At 36.5% G+C, this 17,253-nt stretch overlaps 1 long non-coding RNA gene across 1 annotated transcript; it reads right to left on the bottom strand.

The window, feature by feature from the left end:
• Window positions 1-11,357: 11,357 nt before the first annotated feature.
• Window positions 11,358-15,508, bottom strand: LOC108165769 (uncharacterized). The gene is made up of 5 exons (XR_014085640.1): window positions 14,285-15,508; window positions 13,856-14,182; window positions 13,304-13,732; window positions 12,943-13,038; window positions 11,358-11,940 (listed from the first exon to the last, which is right to left on the bottom strand). It is a non-coding gene; the product is annotated as an uncharacterized LOC108165769 (long non-coding RNA).
• Between the last annotated feature and the right edge of the window lie 1,745 nt (window positions 15,509-17,253).

Below are 17,253 nucleotides of genomic sequence, written 5' to 3'. Positions count from 1 at the left end.
ATGTTTTTGGACTGTGGGAGGAAACCGGAGTACCCGGAGAAAACCCACCATGCACAGGGAGAACATGCAAACTCCATGCAGAAAGACCGGGCCGGGAATCGAACCCAGAACCTTCGTGCTGCAAGGCAACAGCTCTACCAACTGCGCCACTGTGCAGCCTATTTACAGAGTCGTTTTGAATTTTTAACTTAAATCCAAATGTGTATATAGTTTTGTACAGATTTGGTTTATTTTGTGCTCTGCGTCGTTTTTCTGCTGTTTTTGCCAGTTAATGATTAATCGATTACTAAATTATTTGAGAATTATCAATTAATCATATTAGTCAGACTTACTATTAATACAGTGTAGAGCTGACCTGCTGATTATGTACGGTTGTGATCTGAGAGTGTTGTTCTTTCAGCAGATTGTCTTTTTTTTTACCAGTTGATGAAGAATTGTTATTAAATTTGTTGACAATTAGCGATTAATCACGATTAATCGATTCAGACTTTCCGTCAGTTCACTGTAGAGCTGATCTGCTGATTATTTTATAATTAACCGATTAATAATTTCATAGCAAAAGATGATTAACAGAACATTTTCTTCTTAGAATTTGAACCGGGAAAAGCTAAAACTGTACCTCGTGTGTTTTGGGTCGAACATATTTACAAAGTTTTTTATTATTATTTTTTTTATCTTAGACTAAAATGTGTTTATATTTTGTACAGTTTTGGTTTAATTGCATCTCTGAAAGTGTTGTTTTTTTTTTCAGCAAAATGCTGTTTGTTTTTACCAGTTAATGATTAATGACTGAATTATCTGATTAGTCACGATTAATTTGTTTAATGATGTCACCTGCTGAGGTTCTAGGTGTTTACTGGTTTTGCTGGAAACTGCCAGATCTGGCAACCTTGATCGATTATTACATGCCTGCTACTCGTCAGACGTCGCACCAAATCACGTCCAGATTGGACTCGACTTGTTTTTGTTTTTTGAGTGAACCTCAGACCTGATCTTCAGCTCATCACCAGCCTCGGATGGAAACCTTCTCCTCTACATGTTGTGTCCTAAAAGTCCTCTGTGCTTCTTGCCCGTCCCTCATTACTGCCTCCTTAAAGGACTATTCTGTATTTCTGCACCGTTGTCTCCCTCGTCTCATCCTTTCTGACCTTCTATTGTGAGTTGCTTGGAGACTGACAGAAAAGAAGCGCGGTCCAACCCTTTATGCTCTCCTTCCCTCCCCTCCTCCTCGCGTCCGTCCATCCGTCACCCATCCATGTCTCGGGCCCTTTACCCCTCCGCTCTTTGTTTCTGTCTTTCCCCTTCAGATATCAAATGCGCTCTCACTTTCTTGCAGCATTCATGGAGCACAGTCGACCACACTTACAATGTCAGCCGTGTGTGTTTAATGGGCTGTGCGCACAAACACACACGCGTCCTTTATTCGCAGGCCTTCATTGTCCCGCCTCTGGCCTTGGGATGGGTGCGTGTTATACCTCCTCTGCCCTGTTAAACATTTGATTTCAGGCGTCTGAATTGTTTCTGCACGGCTAAATATCGAATTGATCATCCCCCTAAAACTGAGCAGCCGTCGTCGTGTATTAATAATGGCACCAGCTTTATTTTTGATTTGATTGATTCCCATTTGTCTGTGTGTTTTGCACCTGTGCTGCAAGGACTGAATGGGAGGAATATGTCACATAGTGATCTTTGTCCTCTTAACAAGCCAATTTATCAGGTGGCTCCGAGGTCCTTGGTGGACACGGGGCTTTTCATTATCCAGCCTCTCCCTCTTCTTCTTTCCCTATTTATCTTCCAATTCAAAGAAATCCTTCAACAGAAAAAACTTAATAATGAAAACCATTCCTCTGATAGAAAAAAACATAAATGACAGTGAAAGCAGCTCTCTTCTCCTTCACAACCAAACCGTTGAAAAGAGGATAAAGATGAATCTTCTTAATTAAAGAGCGTGAGTTTTCAAGCTAACGAGACTTCTTAATTAAAATCGTCCTGAAAGGTGATGAGGTGATGAAGAGGAGCGAGACTCTAGACCAACACAAAGGGACGTTTTCGAATGTAGCATCCCAGCAGAAGTGTGTTTGAAACGTGATCATCAAATGCTTTGCTTTAACATAATTACAGTTTGTTTTGCTGCTCAAGAGGCGCGGCTGACTTCGAGCCGGACTCCCAGGTGATGGGATATTTATTCACCCCGGCAAACGTTGAGCCGTTTCCTTCTTCCGCTTGGTGACACCTGGGAACAGGAATGTAGCTGCTGCCCCTTCGGCCTTTATGTCCAAAGCCGGTCCGGATAATCAGCAGCAGGTTCCACTGAGAGGCATGAAAGCAGCCAGATGTGGGTGGAGCAGTGACAGAGCAGGACAGATGATTAAAATTACATACACAGCAATTAAAAAACAAAGTGTAGTTTATTTTAGAGAGTTGTGTTTCTCCTCCTCAAGTTAGCAGTTTTAAATTCTTTACATAAAGTTTTTAAAGGTGACCTAATATGAAAAGTTCATATTTTGAACATTTTTATATCTCCTTTTGAGTCTCTACTGGTTCTGAAAACCAACCAGTCATTTTTGGTAATAAGTTGATTTTTTTTTTTTTTTTTGGTGTCTGAAAAATGAACCATTTTAAAAGCCTGGAAGCCCTACCTGTTACCTAGCAACCCCCGCAGCACTCTGCCGTTGCCTAGCAACCCCCGCAGCACTCTGCCGTTGCCTAGCAACTCCCCCAGCGCTCCGCCGTTACTTAGCAACCCCCACAGCGCTCCACCGTTTGTCTCTAAAGTCTTGTTCATTTGTGGAGTTCTGAATGAGTAATCGAACCAAAAAAGCAAACTCTGGTTCACAAACCTATATCTCAGTTCGGTTGAAGTAAACTCTGGCACGGTTTGAATCCATATGTGAACACTAGAGACTGCTCTAAAAGCAGGAAGTGGACCACAGCGCAGGGCATTCTGGGTAAATATATCCAAAATAAACACGCTAGTCTAACGCTAGCAGGATGGCTCGTGGTTTTTTTACCGAAGAGAAATCCTACAACTGCGGGAATTTGACGCTACTTTGTAAGAAGAAGGAAGTTACGCTCGTGTCTTTGTGAGTGGTTTTTGTGTAGTTTCCTTCAGTGGTTCCTGGCGCAGCGCTCCCACTGGTGAGGAGGGGAACAGGTTTTCTATGAGTTTGGTTTGTTTGATATAGTCCAGTGAGAAACTGAACAGCAGCATCAGAAAATGCAACAATTGTTGCAATTTTGATCCCAAATCGAACTGAATCTACTGGACTGTCAGGTGTGAAAACAAACTAACAAACTAGGATCTAGAATGTTATTAATAAGTCTAAAAGCTACTTATTGGGTGAGTTATAAGTTAAATTATAAGCATCAAGTGGTTTTATTGTTAAGGGTCATTATTAAGGGTTTATAGGTATTTGCTTTAGATTCACAAAAACATTTTTGACCGTAGATGTTGAAGAAACTACATTTTAAGGACTTTTTCAGAATGACTTTAACACAAACAAGATTTTTAGACTTTAAAAAAGACCTTGAGATGCTTAAAACACACACACACACACACACACACACACACACACACACACACACACACACACACACACACACACACACACACACACACAAAGAACATGCATGATTACAGGAAAAAGGCATATCACACTTTTCAATGTCAACATTTTGTAGCGTTCTTTCTTTATTTCTCTTTGCGTGGATATAAAGTATGTAATCTATTTGGAAATATGTTTGTCGGTAGCAACCATTTCAGTCTTCTTTCATGAAATCCTGTATGTCTGCTTGGTTTTATCACAGTGGTGTGATTTGGCGGTCAGGTCAGTTTAATCAGGAATGTTTTATTGCTCCATGTCTATCAAAAATATTTAGTAATTAAGTTTCTGGTTTCTATCTGAGTTAGAATTAAAGAGTAACAAATTACACCTGGATACGTTTGCAGAAACGGTCCAAAAATAAACATGTTTTCAGTGAACATAATGCATTTCTTATTACTAGAACAATAATTTTCTGTAATTATAACTCAGGTTTGCCCCTGGATTTAATTTTCAATGACCGCAGTTTGGTCTGGTGCACCAGTGAGTCAACCAGTTACCTCCTGCCTGATTCTCAGTAAACCTCTTCATGACCTCAGCCTCAAATAAACACAAAAAAACATATTTTCTCCATTATTCTCCGTCCTGTCCCTCTGCTGCCTTCTGAAGGTTTTCAGCTGTTTTAATCTGTCTCTTTTCATGCTTCCTTCAACTTTTGAGGACATTTACTGGCGAAATGCACTTCAGAGCCCCTCGCTCTAACCTTAACGCAACTCATGATTAAATTTTTATGTGTCCTCTTTGGTTAAAGGACACAGACAACCTTGCGGCGTTATAACTGCTTTAAAATTACCTCTTTGAGACAACTTTGGGTTTTTAAATCCTGTTTTCTTTTGTCAAGTTTATATTAATTTTAATTCCTATACTTATGTCTTTGTGTTAAATGATTTAAAACCAAAACATGTTGTAGGAATTTAAAGGGGACCCAGTATGCAAAGTTTATATTTTGCATGTTTTATTCATCCATTTGGGTTTCTACTAAAAACAGCCAAAGCACATTTAGAAGAATAAAAAGTGCTTTTTATTCAAAATAGGTTAAAAACATTTTGGGTCAAAATGTTACAGAAAATGATGTACAGAACTTACTGTTGTATGTTCTGTACAATGGCTGCTGGAAAAGACGTGTTTGGTTGTCGACTTGGAATCGAGAAACGTTGATTTTGAAAAAAGATGAACAGTATCTGTGCAGCCATTTTAACATCCATCCATCCATTCATCTGTACACCCTTGTCCCTTAGTGGGGTCGGGAGGCGCTGGTGCCTCTCCAGCTGGCGTCCATTTTAACATGTGAGTGTAAACGTTGAGGTAGGAGGCGTGGCCAGCAACAGCTGGTTTGAATTTAAAGTGACAAGACGCCGATAAAAGAGCTCAACATTGGCAGAACTGATCAGACTGAAATCTCATTGTCTAAGAATAATTTAGCATAAAAACTTAATTAACAGGTTTTGTATAGGCCGTAGACCTAACCCAGCCTGTTCAAGGAAGCATCCAGGGCAGCTTTATGTTCCTTAAACTGCAGAAATCTCCATGTTTCACAGAAGACCTTTCAGATTAACATGACTGGGTCTAACTTTGGCTCTCAAGAAGACGGGAGCCACATGACTTTTGATTCATGAAGAGCCTCATAGAGCTGTCACGCTGGAGGCAGGTGTCTGTTCCTCAACCCGGCAGATAAAAACCGGAGTCTGACCTCATCCCTAAACACTGCAACATGGCGGCTGGGTGCTGAACTCTCGCGCTGAGGTGGACGGCCCTTTTCTAAATGTTGGGCTGAAACCCGATCGGCCTGGCGAAGCTGCAAAATGATGCCCAGAGTTATGAGCTGTCATGGTGATGGATGGCCCGACTCTGGAGCCAGTGCCAGTTCTCTCTGTTGCCACATTTGTTTCTGATACCTGGACAATTTAATTACTGCCATGCAGAGTCTCTGCTGCTTACAGCTCTGAAGGCCATAAACTTATCATTATGTTTCTGTAAAACTCTGTTGCTCTGCAAACAACTCGCTCATTTAGTTTCTAAGAAAACTGATGCTGAGGCGAGGCTACATTTATGATCTGACAGTTGTTTTAAATAAGCAAACAAGCTTCTGTAATTAGAGAAAGAGCAGAAGATATGCCACGCCCCCTAGTCTCAAAGCCCCATCAACAACTCTGCTAAACGTTATGAATATTAGAAAAAATATAAGGTTAACAATAAAACATTTGTCTTTTCCAGCAGCCATTGTACAGCAGTAAAACCAGCTGACCAAACGTTGTGTTGCTAGGTAACGGGGCTGATTTGTGACGTTATATTCCAGAGCTTTTTGAAATGCAAAAACACAAAATCTCCCTCATGTTGTTAGTCTAGTTTCTTAGATGAAAAAGTACAAGTTCCACTAGCTGATTATTTCACTTATAAGAAGGAAAAAGTCTTGTTATAAATGAAACAACCTGCCATTTCTTTGTTTTTATGTAGTATATTTAATATAATTTAAGTTGGGCCACAAACATCCACCATTTCTGTACCCAACAAACTTGGGAACCCAGACATTAAACTTGGACAGTCAGGACTTTAGCGGAAGGTTTTCAGTTTTGTTGCTGAGATTAAACTAAAATATTTCCTAAACCAACAAATCAGAAAACCTTTGACCTAAAAATGTTTTAGAAATCTTTCCACCTTTTTTTTTTTTAAGGAAAAAACACCTGGGACTGTTTTCAGGACCCACGAGAAATTGCCCTTTGTACTTTTTTTGTTAAAATATCTCATGTTTAAATCACAAAAATGAAGGATAAAGAAATTATTTAGTGTCTTTAATTGGAAAGAAATTGGCCACTGAGGGTTTTCAACTTTTGGTCATATCTCTGTTTGCAAAATAACTTGAAGATAGAAAAACTGACATTTTAAACATTTTTCTCACCAATAACAAAATAAGAGATTTGTTTCACTCGAATGTTTTATTTTTAAAAATCTAAAACTATTTCTAGGTCTCACTAAATATTACACTGCAAAACTTTTCCAGTGCAGGTAAAAGTCAAATATACTTGGTTGCGAAACCAAAGCAAAATTTTAATTTCCTTCCAAAACACTTGAACTTTTGCAGTATGGGCAAAACACAAATAAAGAAAGGCAACGACACAATGCCTGCTGATTGTCACTAAAGAATTGGGAGGTTTTTGAAATGGCTCATTTTCCAGACACAAAAATATGGCTGGGTGCTTAAATTTATTTTCTTTTTTTTGTGTTGTTTTTAAGTGCGTGTGTTGTTGTTGTTTTTTTTTATAGAAACATTTAAAACCAAAATATAAAAATTTGCAAAATGTGAATTTGGCATAATCCCCTTTAAATTGTTATTTTTTATCCTTCTCTCATATTAGAAATAGCTTAATGATGTGAAATATTTAATTTTGTCAAAAGAGAAAATCTGTTTTTTGTTTTAATTTTTGTATTATTTCATTATTTTTGCGAGCTGTAATTCTTTGTTCTGTACTTTTAAAGGTTTTCTGCTCTGACTGATCTGCAGCAAGTGCCTGCAGAGAGTCGAGTGGCTCATATTTTTCTCCAGAAATGAATTGTGACGAGCCGTGAATTCCTCCCCTCGCTACACCGACCTGAATTCCTCATTTATGGACTGTGCAGTTCAACTTTTTATTGAGACACTATCGCAGGATTTGTGTCAGGAATCCGTGTCATGTTGGACACAATCCCACGAATGTGGCTCGGTTCTAACGCCGGTAACCCAGTAATGCGGCTGTAGCTCAGATTTCTGGACTCGACCCGTTAGCTGGTTCTGTGGCTCGTCTGCATTCTGCTGATTTCAGGTTACATTAACCGCCTTCAGCTGCTATTAACACATAGTTAAGTCACTTACAGGATTGTCAAGAGGAATTTTTACAATGTGTGTAAATTAATGGAGCAAAATTTACAGCAAAAAATACTAGCTTGTATTTGCAACTTTAAATACATTTACATTCTTTATAATGCAGCACAAATATTTAGTTTTGAACTAAATATTTAACTTGCAAATTAAATATTTAGTTTACAAACAAATATTTAGATCTTTGTTCAATATGTACATTAAATTTGAAGCTTATTATTTGGTTTGCAAACTAAATATTTCAAACTGAATGTTTAGGTCAAAGTTAAATACGTAGTTTACAAATTAAATATTTAATTATAGCAAAATAATTAGTTTCAAATTAAATGAATAGTTAGCAAGCTAAATATTTAGCTTGTGAATTAAATATTTAGTTTGGACCTGTGGCAATAGTTTGTAAGTTTGTGGCACCATGAGAAACTTTAGTATTTATTCACTTTTCTACTTGACACTTGATTGGCCGATGATTTCAAAGTAGCCAATCCAGAAGCAGCATTTGTTTTCCTTGATTCTGATTGGCTGCATCTCCAAAATCAGAAATAAGGAAACGGTAGATGTTAGCTTCTACTGTTGTGCTAAAATTAACACTGTATGTGTTAATGCATATTGAGGCATATTTGGTGGTTGGGTAATTAAAATCTATAATTGTTTTTAGCTGCAGTCTTAAAATTTACGGATTTCTACTATCAGTAGAAGATTTCATCCCAGTCTTTTATAGTTGTTTTCTAAATATTTTTGTTCAGTTTTGGTTCTTTGACATCATTTTTCTGAACACCTGAACAGTTAAAAGGCATATTTTTCAGCCTCATTACACGACAGTACAGATGGTGACGTCCCAGATAGCACACAATGTTAAATCAACGTTGAAAAATAGTAAGAATCGTTGATTTTTGGTTTACTCTACTAGGAGTTGTACAGTCTGACTCCTCCTTTTTACACTAGTGGTTTGTCCCAACCAAACAGCCACTTTGCTGCTGGCTTGTTTGCAACTGGCTTCTGAATTGAATTCTCCTCTGAGCAGTTTTATGGTAAGTTTTTCAATATTACTTTGATCTTAAATGTGTTTATTGAAAAATAAGGGCATTGTTTTGTGCCTATAGTAATCCTGGTTATTTTGGGGCAAAACAGATATTTTTAATTAATAATTGAGGTCATGTCTCATATTGTATTATTTTCATCCTACCCTCCACTCCAGGCCGAAGTATGAAATCCTGTGAGATTTTGTGGGATTTGAGTTTTTAAAATAGGGAGTGGCCTGTTGTTTGGTCTGAGAGAGCATGTGGTGGACAAGGAAGTGTAAGGCTGGCTGCTCCAGGTAGGCTTTAAATTGTTCTGATAGTAATCACTTGTTTTTCATTTTTTATTATGATGTGCTTAGGGACATGCTTAGACGTGTGTCTGTTCCAGAACAACTGAGTTATATATTTGCATGATAGTCTGCAGCCATCAAGAAGTGGAGAAGGTTGTTAATCATCCACAGATGATTGCACCCCTATTTCCCTATTTCACCCCTATTTCCAGGTGAGGCAGAAAGGAAACACTTAAAACGTATAAGGCAGGTGAAACACTGAACTAAACCTGCTAATGACTGATTCAGTCTGTTGATTCTTGGGTTGGTAACTGGTTAAACTGAACTGGACTATTATTACTTGTGTGGGATCTTTATCAGCACGTAGACATTTTTGAATGAATTTAATCAACATATTTGGAAATATTTGTAGTTGATTGAAGATTAAACCAGCTATTTGATGGAAGTTTATTCTGTATAAATTATACATAATTTTTCCAACTACAGTATAAATCACCTTTTGCTCCATTTATCTGTCTCTGGTGTGTTAAATAAACCCTGATCCTCCCTGAGTTTTATCTTTAGGTTTTCTGATAAACAGCCTTTATTTTAAATATAGTGTAGGGATAAATCCTACACTAGACTGCAGCTTCATAGGTAAATGTAATTGTACGTGTAAACATTGAGATAAATATTAATGAAAGATTAAGATAAAAATTTGCTTAACAGTGAGTGTACATGGGGAACTATATGGTTTGTATTTGTTCTCAGACCTGTAACCAGTACACTGTTTAATCTTTCAATGTCTTTCAGAACTTTTCAAATGTTTATCATATTTCTAACCGGCACCTTCCTCACTCTTATTTTTGTGTTTTTCAGCCGTTGCTCTGCAGTTTGACTGAAAGCTGACTCTTAGGGACTGCAGTAAAACTGTCAAGAAGTGGCTTCATTACACTCCAGAATGAGAGGAAAGTGATGCCAACCAGAGTCTAACTGGGGTTACCACAACTAGTACCGTTTCCCTCGTTCATACAGTACAAAGCTGAACCTTATGGACTCTGTTCTTCTGTGGACAATAGACTGTTATTCTGACAGTCAAAAATGGGTCAAATGTGTTTAAAGATTTGTTCCTCTTTTCTTAAATAAAATGTTATATCAAACCCATGTTGTCATTTTTAAACTTTTGTACACAGTTTACCCATGATCTGCCAATAATATAGTGTTTAACACCAGTGAAGAAACTTTTAGTGGTATGTTATGTAGACCTATCAGACCTAAAAATGTACATAAATCCTTAGCTTTCATTCAATATGAAATCTACCCAAATCTGCATGTAGATCCACAGTCAAATGAGTGTTGAATCAATGTTGATTCCTAACTGATTCAATGCAATAACACAAATATGCATGTAAATTGACATACAGGTGATGGTTGAATCAACATTGATATGTCAGTTATGGTTGGAACCCAAATGTTGATTCAACATACAAGTCACCGACCACTTTCAGTGTTGTTTCAATGTTTCTGGCTGACATTGATTCAATGTTGTTTCAATCATTCTGTGGTATCTGGGGTACAAGAAAGTCTTCAAAGGGGAACAAGATCAGCCTGTCAAACGTCTCAGTTTAGCTAAATGTGTGAAACGATGAACTTCCTGTTTTGTTTGGGTCTTTGCAGAATCAAGCAGAAGAATCCAGCAGATCTGTTTGGTGTTTAGTCGCAGATCTATGGTCAGTTCTATAGATCCATCAAACAGATACGATTTTATTTAACTTTTGACAAACTGCTGGTTTCCAGTTTGATCTCTGAAGGGTTTGATCTGACTGTGGTGAACAGCAGCAGCAGAGCTCTGCGGTTTTAACTCTGTGATCAGAATAAAACACATCATTGATGTGTCATTTATACACCAACCAACTCAGTTTATTTTAAACTTGCAGCAACACATTTGCAGACTTTTTTTTATAGTTCAGGGATATATCACTTTGCAGGCACTGTGAAGTTTAAAATACCATCAAGACATGTCATATTTAACCTGCAGAAAAATCCAGCTGACCTGATGATGAAGAGGCAAATCAAAAGTCTAGTTCTAAAGATCCAGGTACAACTTTAACTTTATAAAAACCTGCTGGTTTCCACTTTGACATATGAAGTTTTATCATGTGTGAAATGATGAGGAAGTGTTTGGTGACAACTTGGTGAGCAGCAGCAGCAGCAGCTCTGAGGTTTTAACCCACAATAACTAGAAAATAGACGTGGTTAGGAAGTTTATGGGTTTTATTTCTACATCCGTCAACTGAACCTGCAGCTATAGAACATATTACATAACAAAAACTCTTTTTATTGTTTGTTTTACATGTTTTAGAAGCTAAAGTGGAAAAACTGAGAATATGGTTTGACAACATGGAAATATATTTTTACAGATTGTATTTTAATTTACTTCCTTCAGTCTGTATGTTCAAACAAAAAAGGTCAGAAGTAAATAAATGCTTACATTCTTTCTCAAATACAGTAAATATACTATAGGTTACAAACCTCAAATCAAAACTCGAATGATTTACAGCAACAAAATATAAATAAATACCTAATGTCTCATAAAATACACAACTAACACTGTAGCAACAGATTTTATGCAAATATCTGCTTTACTTTGGTTTGATGTTTGTTTTCTTCAGGAACCGCTAAGAAATGAGATCATGCATTTCAGATAGTTATTCTATAAACAAAATAAACAGTAAAATATCATCGGACACTTTGTGCATGTCATTAATAGAAACAGCAAAATATAAAAACTCCTTTTATTGAAAAATGTGAAATTTTTTCCATTAGTAGATGATAATATTTTTAATTCCAATCATTTCTAACATGTGACATTATTATGAAGCACTGAAATGACAGCAGTTTGAAAAATACAAATAGTGACAATAAAATATTACAAAAACCTTGTAATGTTAAAGTTTACATGACCAACAGGTTTTATGGAGAGAACAAACAGAATAATCCAGTTTTAATATAAATCAATAATCAGTTTCTGAGCTTTATATCAATTCATCAGAAGCTTTGTGAGTATTTTCATTCTGCAGATTATCAAACTGTTTCATTTTTCTTCCTCATTTTAGTTCTTGTCCAAATATTGACGCTCACAACAGTTAGTGAAAGAGCAGCTAAAGCCACAGAGACGATGATGAAACGGCACAGAGCTGAAATAAAGGAAAAATAGATACATTATTCAGTTTTAGGCTTAATATGATTACATGTTTAGATATTTAGCAAAGTATCTGTTGAGATAAGTTGCAGTTTCATAATCTATCCTAATGAAGTGATGAAGTCCTGACCTCTGACCTTCCTTTATTGTTTATCTGGTTTATTCATGACTCTCAGATTTTATTCATATTTATATGAAGCCTCAACTCATAGGGATGATAATTATCCAGGACTTTATAGCTGATTATTCTCATACAGAATGAAATACATTTACTGAGTATTATTTATTTATTACATGTGTTTTATTTACATATTTAACTTTGTTACATTATAAATCATTCACTAACCTGTGAAAAACATTTCTGGATTAGGAACAGCAAATTCACAACAAATCAGAAAAATGAACATTGGAGTCATTTAATCTTAATGGAAAACTATAAATAAGACAATAAAATTAATCAATAAAACTAAGGAGTTGTTGTTACAGGAAAAAGATGAGAGTCAATAAAGACCAGAAAGAAAACATCAAATATATACAAACAGTTATAAAAGCAGCTGAGAAAGAAAGCTAAGATTAAAAATCACTGACTTCATAAAATGAAAACTAAAACTCAGAGAATCCTATCCTAACTAAAAATAAAAAACATGAAAAAAATAATTTTAATATTAGGTCTGAAATAACTGATGGATTTTGATCTGGATATTTCCAGATGTCATATTGGTTGGAGCTGAAGTTGGAGAGACTTTAATAGAATAAGTGGCTTTATTTGTAGCTGGGCTCCAAATGGAAATATAAAAATAAAATACAAATATCTCACACGTAGAGCAGGTAATGTTCAAGATTATGTTGGTAATTCAATATTTCATAAGAAATAAAGTGATCTAAATATGTGTGTTTTAGAAAAGTGTAGGAATGCCAGGTAAATCTTTAAATTATATTTTAAGACAAAATGTAAAATATACTAATATTATGTTCAGGATATTAGTCAAATCATTACCTTCAGAGATTTTTGAAACATTGTCTGGTTTTGGTCTGGTGGTTGTTCTAGACGTTTTGTTTCCAGGTTTGGTTGTTGGTTGAACTTCTGACTTTTCTATAAAACAGGGAAAAAAATGTGTATTTGTAACTTTAACCTCTTCTAAATTTTAATAAAAATACACAAACAATTGGAAAAACAGTGTAAATGAATCCAAATCATGAAGCCAAAGACATTTTCATGTGACGTTGCTGATATTATAGCATTTCTCATCATCTAAACTCAGAAAGAGCCATTCAACTGCAAACATGCCAAACTAAATTAGAATAAAACACATTGTGTTCTATAAATATGATGTTAAAGATATTAGTAAAATCATTACCTTCAGGAGTTGGTGAAACGTTGCTCTGGTTTGGTCTGGTTGTTTTTCTGTTTCTAGGTTTTCTTGCTGGTTTAACTTTTCTTCCTGAGATTCAATAAACAAAACAAATTAGAAAACATTTAATCTCTGAACAAGTTTTAAAGCCAAAGACATTTTCATGTGACGTCGCTGATCTTCTACAGTTTATCATCGTCTCACCTGACGGCTGCAGACTGAAGGTAAACTCTTCACTAGATCCAGTTTGAGTCACTTTACACTGAGGAAACTTTGACCCTGATGATAAAGTGACAGCAGCAGAGCAGACAGACTCTGATGGTGATTCTTTGTTGGTCACATCCTGATAAAACCACTGAACTTTGTACCAACAGGGGTCAAAGGTCACCACAGAGCAGCTCAATGTCACCCTCTGGTTCTCCTTCTGTTCAGTCACTGATGAAGACAGAAATGTTAAAACAACACAAGACCAATTAAAATTAATATTAATTACTGAAACAAAATGTTCTGATATGAACAGATATTGAAAATAATGACTGAACAAATATTAATACTTACGATAAACAACAGACAGATCAATATCAGACTGATGAACCAGAGTGTGATTGTTTTTGCCTTTTGTGTCCCATTGTTGACATCGATAAAGTCCAGCATCTTCCTCTCTGATCTTCTTTATAACCAGAGAACATTTTGGTGTCAGACTCAGTCTGTCTGGTTTATAGATGTTAATCTGACCATATGAAACCAGAGCTACTGCTCTGTTACTTGAATGAGCAAATATCCAATCAGTATCTCTACAGCTCTGTTGACCATCGATCACATCTGAACATGACAACATGGCTTCATCTCCAGCTCTCTTTATAACAGATGTTCTCTCTGCAGTGACTGTTGGAAGATAAAACAGGAGCATAAATATTAAATCTGACCACAGTGAGTAAAGCAGATCTATGATCTGTAGCTCTATAGAAATGTTGAGTGTCTTCCTACCTGTGAGCTGTAGGATGATGAATAAAAAGCCTTGAATCCATGGGAGTTGATCCATTGTGCGTCTGTTGCTCTGACAGTCAGACTGACTGACTGAACACAGATGGAGCTTCTACTTCCTGATACTCACCACTTCCTCACTCTGACTGATGGAGGCTCACAGCTTTATTTGGTCACATCTGGTTGGTTTCAGCCATTTGCATTTAGAAATAAGTTATTGCTCATTATTTAGATTGTATTTATTTTGAAGTCCACATTAAAATCTACAAAATAGTAAAAATGCGAACATTAAAACACTGCAGACGTTCATGTCTTGGCTTAAATTATCTCATAACATCGATTCTCCAAAGGTACGATTATAGCTAAAGTTTGCATATTTTCATCATTGTATTATTTACAAAAACCTTCAAATGTTCTTTTGGCAAGCAGAGCAAAAAACAAACCTCTTAGCGCTGAGATTTCTTTCAAGCATTTCACATAAACTGCTGTAGGATGGATTTCCGCCTGTGATGATTCTGATAACAGAGAGAGTTGGGTCGCGCTCGTCGGCCAAAGCCTGCGGATTCTCAGCATTCCCTGCAGCATAGCAGCCGCGCTTCGCAGTGTTTCTGCAGCTTGTTAAGAGGGGATGCCGGGCATGGTTCTGCCCGTGTATATTTTCATTCAGTCTGAATGCTTGGCACACTGGGACGGTAAACAGAGAGGCAAGGTGGGCATAGACGGCATAGTTACTTTGCACTTGTATGCGATGAGAGAAAACATTCATTAACGGATCTAATTTACATTTCTCACGGAGGCGGCGCCGCGCTCAGGGTGTGTAATTAACACCATTCAGATGCGTGGATGTTTTAAACAAAGAATCGCAGAGATTTGATGCTCTTTTTTTTCCTGTTACTGCAGTCAAAGACTGCCTGGTATCACTTTTAAAGGTTAAAGGTCAGCTGTTATGCTTCCTTGAAGAGGATGGGATAAGTCTATGAGTGATACAAAACGTGTTCATTACATTTGTTGGAACAAAATAATTCTTAGATAATTACATTTTGAGCTCCTTTCAGAAACGGCTGCATTAAGGCGCCGTCACTTTAAATCCAAAGAAGCTGCTCCTGACCACGCCCCCAACTAAAAGTTTACACTCGCACGTGAAAGTGGCTGCAACAGTACGTCTTTGAAAAGCGGAAGTGGAGCCTTCTGCACACCCAACTAGAATGCAACAAGTGGTTTCTGCTTGGTAAGTCAACAACAAAACACTTTTTTTCCAGCAGCCATTGTACGGCAGTAAAATCAGCTGACCAAACATGTTCAAATTTGGTTGCTAGGTAGGTTTTTGAAACGACTCATTCACTGCAAAATCAAAAAGTATTTTTGTTCTTGATTCTAGTGCAAATATATTTGCAAACTTTAAATAAGACATAATTATTTTACAAGCATTTTGTTTTAAGTCAATAATTCCTTAATATTCTTGAAAAAGTTTTAGTTCCACTGGTGGATCAACTTATTTCATGGAAAAAAAAAATTGTATTACAAGCAAAATAATTGATCAGTTTAACTTGTTCAGCAATATTAAGAAATTGACTTAAAACAAACTGGACATTTTTTAATGAATTTGCACTTTTATTTCCTTTTTCACTGCAGAAACACAAAATTTTACCAAGTATTTTTAGTTTAGAATGTAGTGCAAATATCTTAGTTATTTTAAATAAGAAAAAAAAAACTTACAAGCATATTTTCAGCAAAATTTAAGAACCTTTTCTTCTGAGTCAAAAATTCCTTAAAATTAATGAAAAGTTTTACTTCTAAATAATCTACCAGTGGAACTTGCACTTTATCAACAATATTAAGGATTATTGACTTAAAACAAGTTGCATGTAAGTTGATTTTGTCTCGTTTCAAGATGTCTGCACTAGAAAACAGAAATATAAAATATTTTGTGTGGTGAGATGAAATGTTTTCTTGATGCCAAATATCAGCTGTTTTTGCAGAAGTGGTAGAGACCCAAATGGAAGAACAAAAACGCGCAAAATTATAATTCAGCAAGACGGTTGCACTTTAAAAAGTCGAGTCTGATTAAAACACATCCATCCTGGACATATTATTGTTTCCCTGTGACTTTTCATGTCTTTTTCTCCTGTATGCGAGTCTGTTGAGCTCCTCTCTTCCAAGTATGGTCACTATGAAGGAGAGCTGTCGCTTGAGGGCCTTTGGTGGAAATTAATGGGCTCCAGCCAAGGGCAAGAAAAGAGGAGACAGCTGGGCCTGTCAGCACCGCCAACAGGAGCGCGGAGAGGCCGACAGGGAGGCGAGGCTGCAGGGAGCAGAACAGCAGAACCGCAGCGCGGCGGGATGCTGCCCATGTTACAAAATACAGAGGGAAAAATGCTTTGATGAAAACAGAATTAACAGTTTGCGGTGAAAAAACAAGGCGATGCCAAAAGGTCACCCCATGAAAACAACTGGAAGTATTTCTAATCTACTCCTGAATTCTTCCTCTATATGTAACAGGTTATATTTTAGCAGAAGCTTCTATAGATGGAATGTAAAATTAAGACCCGGGAATCCAAACAACGCTTTTATTGCTGCCATAAATTGGTTTATTGTACATTTAAAATCGATTTTTCCTCAACGACACAATCAAAGCTTCGGCCTGAAAATCAAGCAGATTTTTTTGAAGCCATCAGCTGAAATGAGGCTGGAAGCGCAAATAGTTTTTTTAAATAGTTGCTTTTAAAGCATCAAACATTTTAAAATGGTCAGGCAAAGACACAAAGTCTTACCAGGTATTTTTGATCTATTTTCTAGAAGAAATATCTTAATACACTTGAAATAAGATTAAGTTAATTTATAATCCACGTATAAGAATTAGTTTTAAGTCAATAGTAGTTTATATTGATTAAAAATCACTAGTTAGAAGTGAAATAATCTGCCAGTGAAATATTTTCCCATACTTCTGTTTAATGCAGAAGTCCAATGATTCA

This window comes from Poecilia reticulata, chromosome 21 (assembly GCF_904066995.2).
Source record: "Poecilia reticulata chromosome 21, P_reticulata-male-v2, whole genome shotgun sequence".
NCBI lineage: Eukaryota > Metazoa > Chordata > Actinopteri > Cyprinodontiformes > Poeciliidae > Poecilia > Poecilia reticulata.
Note: the sequence above shows the minus strand (reverse complement) of the source record. Positions and strands in the feature narration are given on the sequence as shown.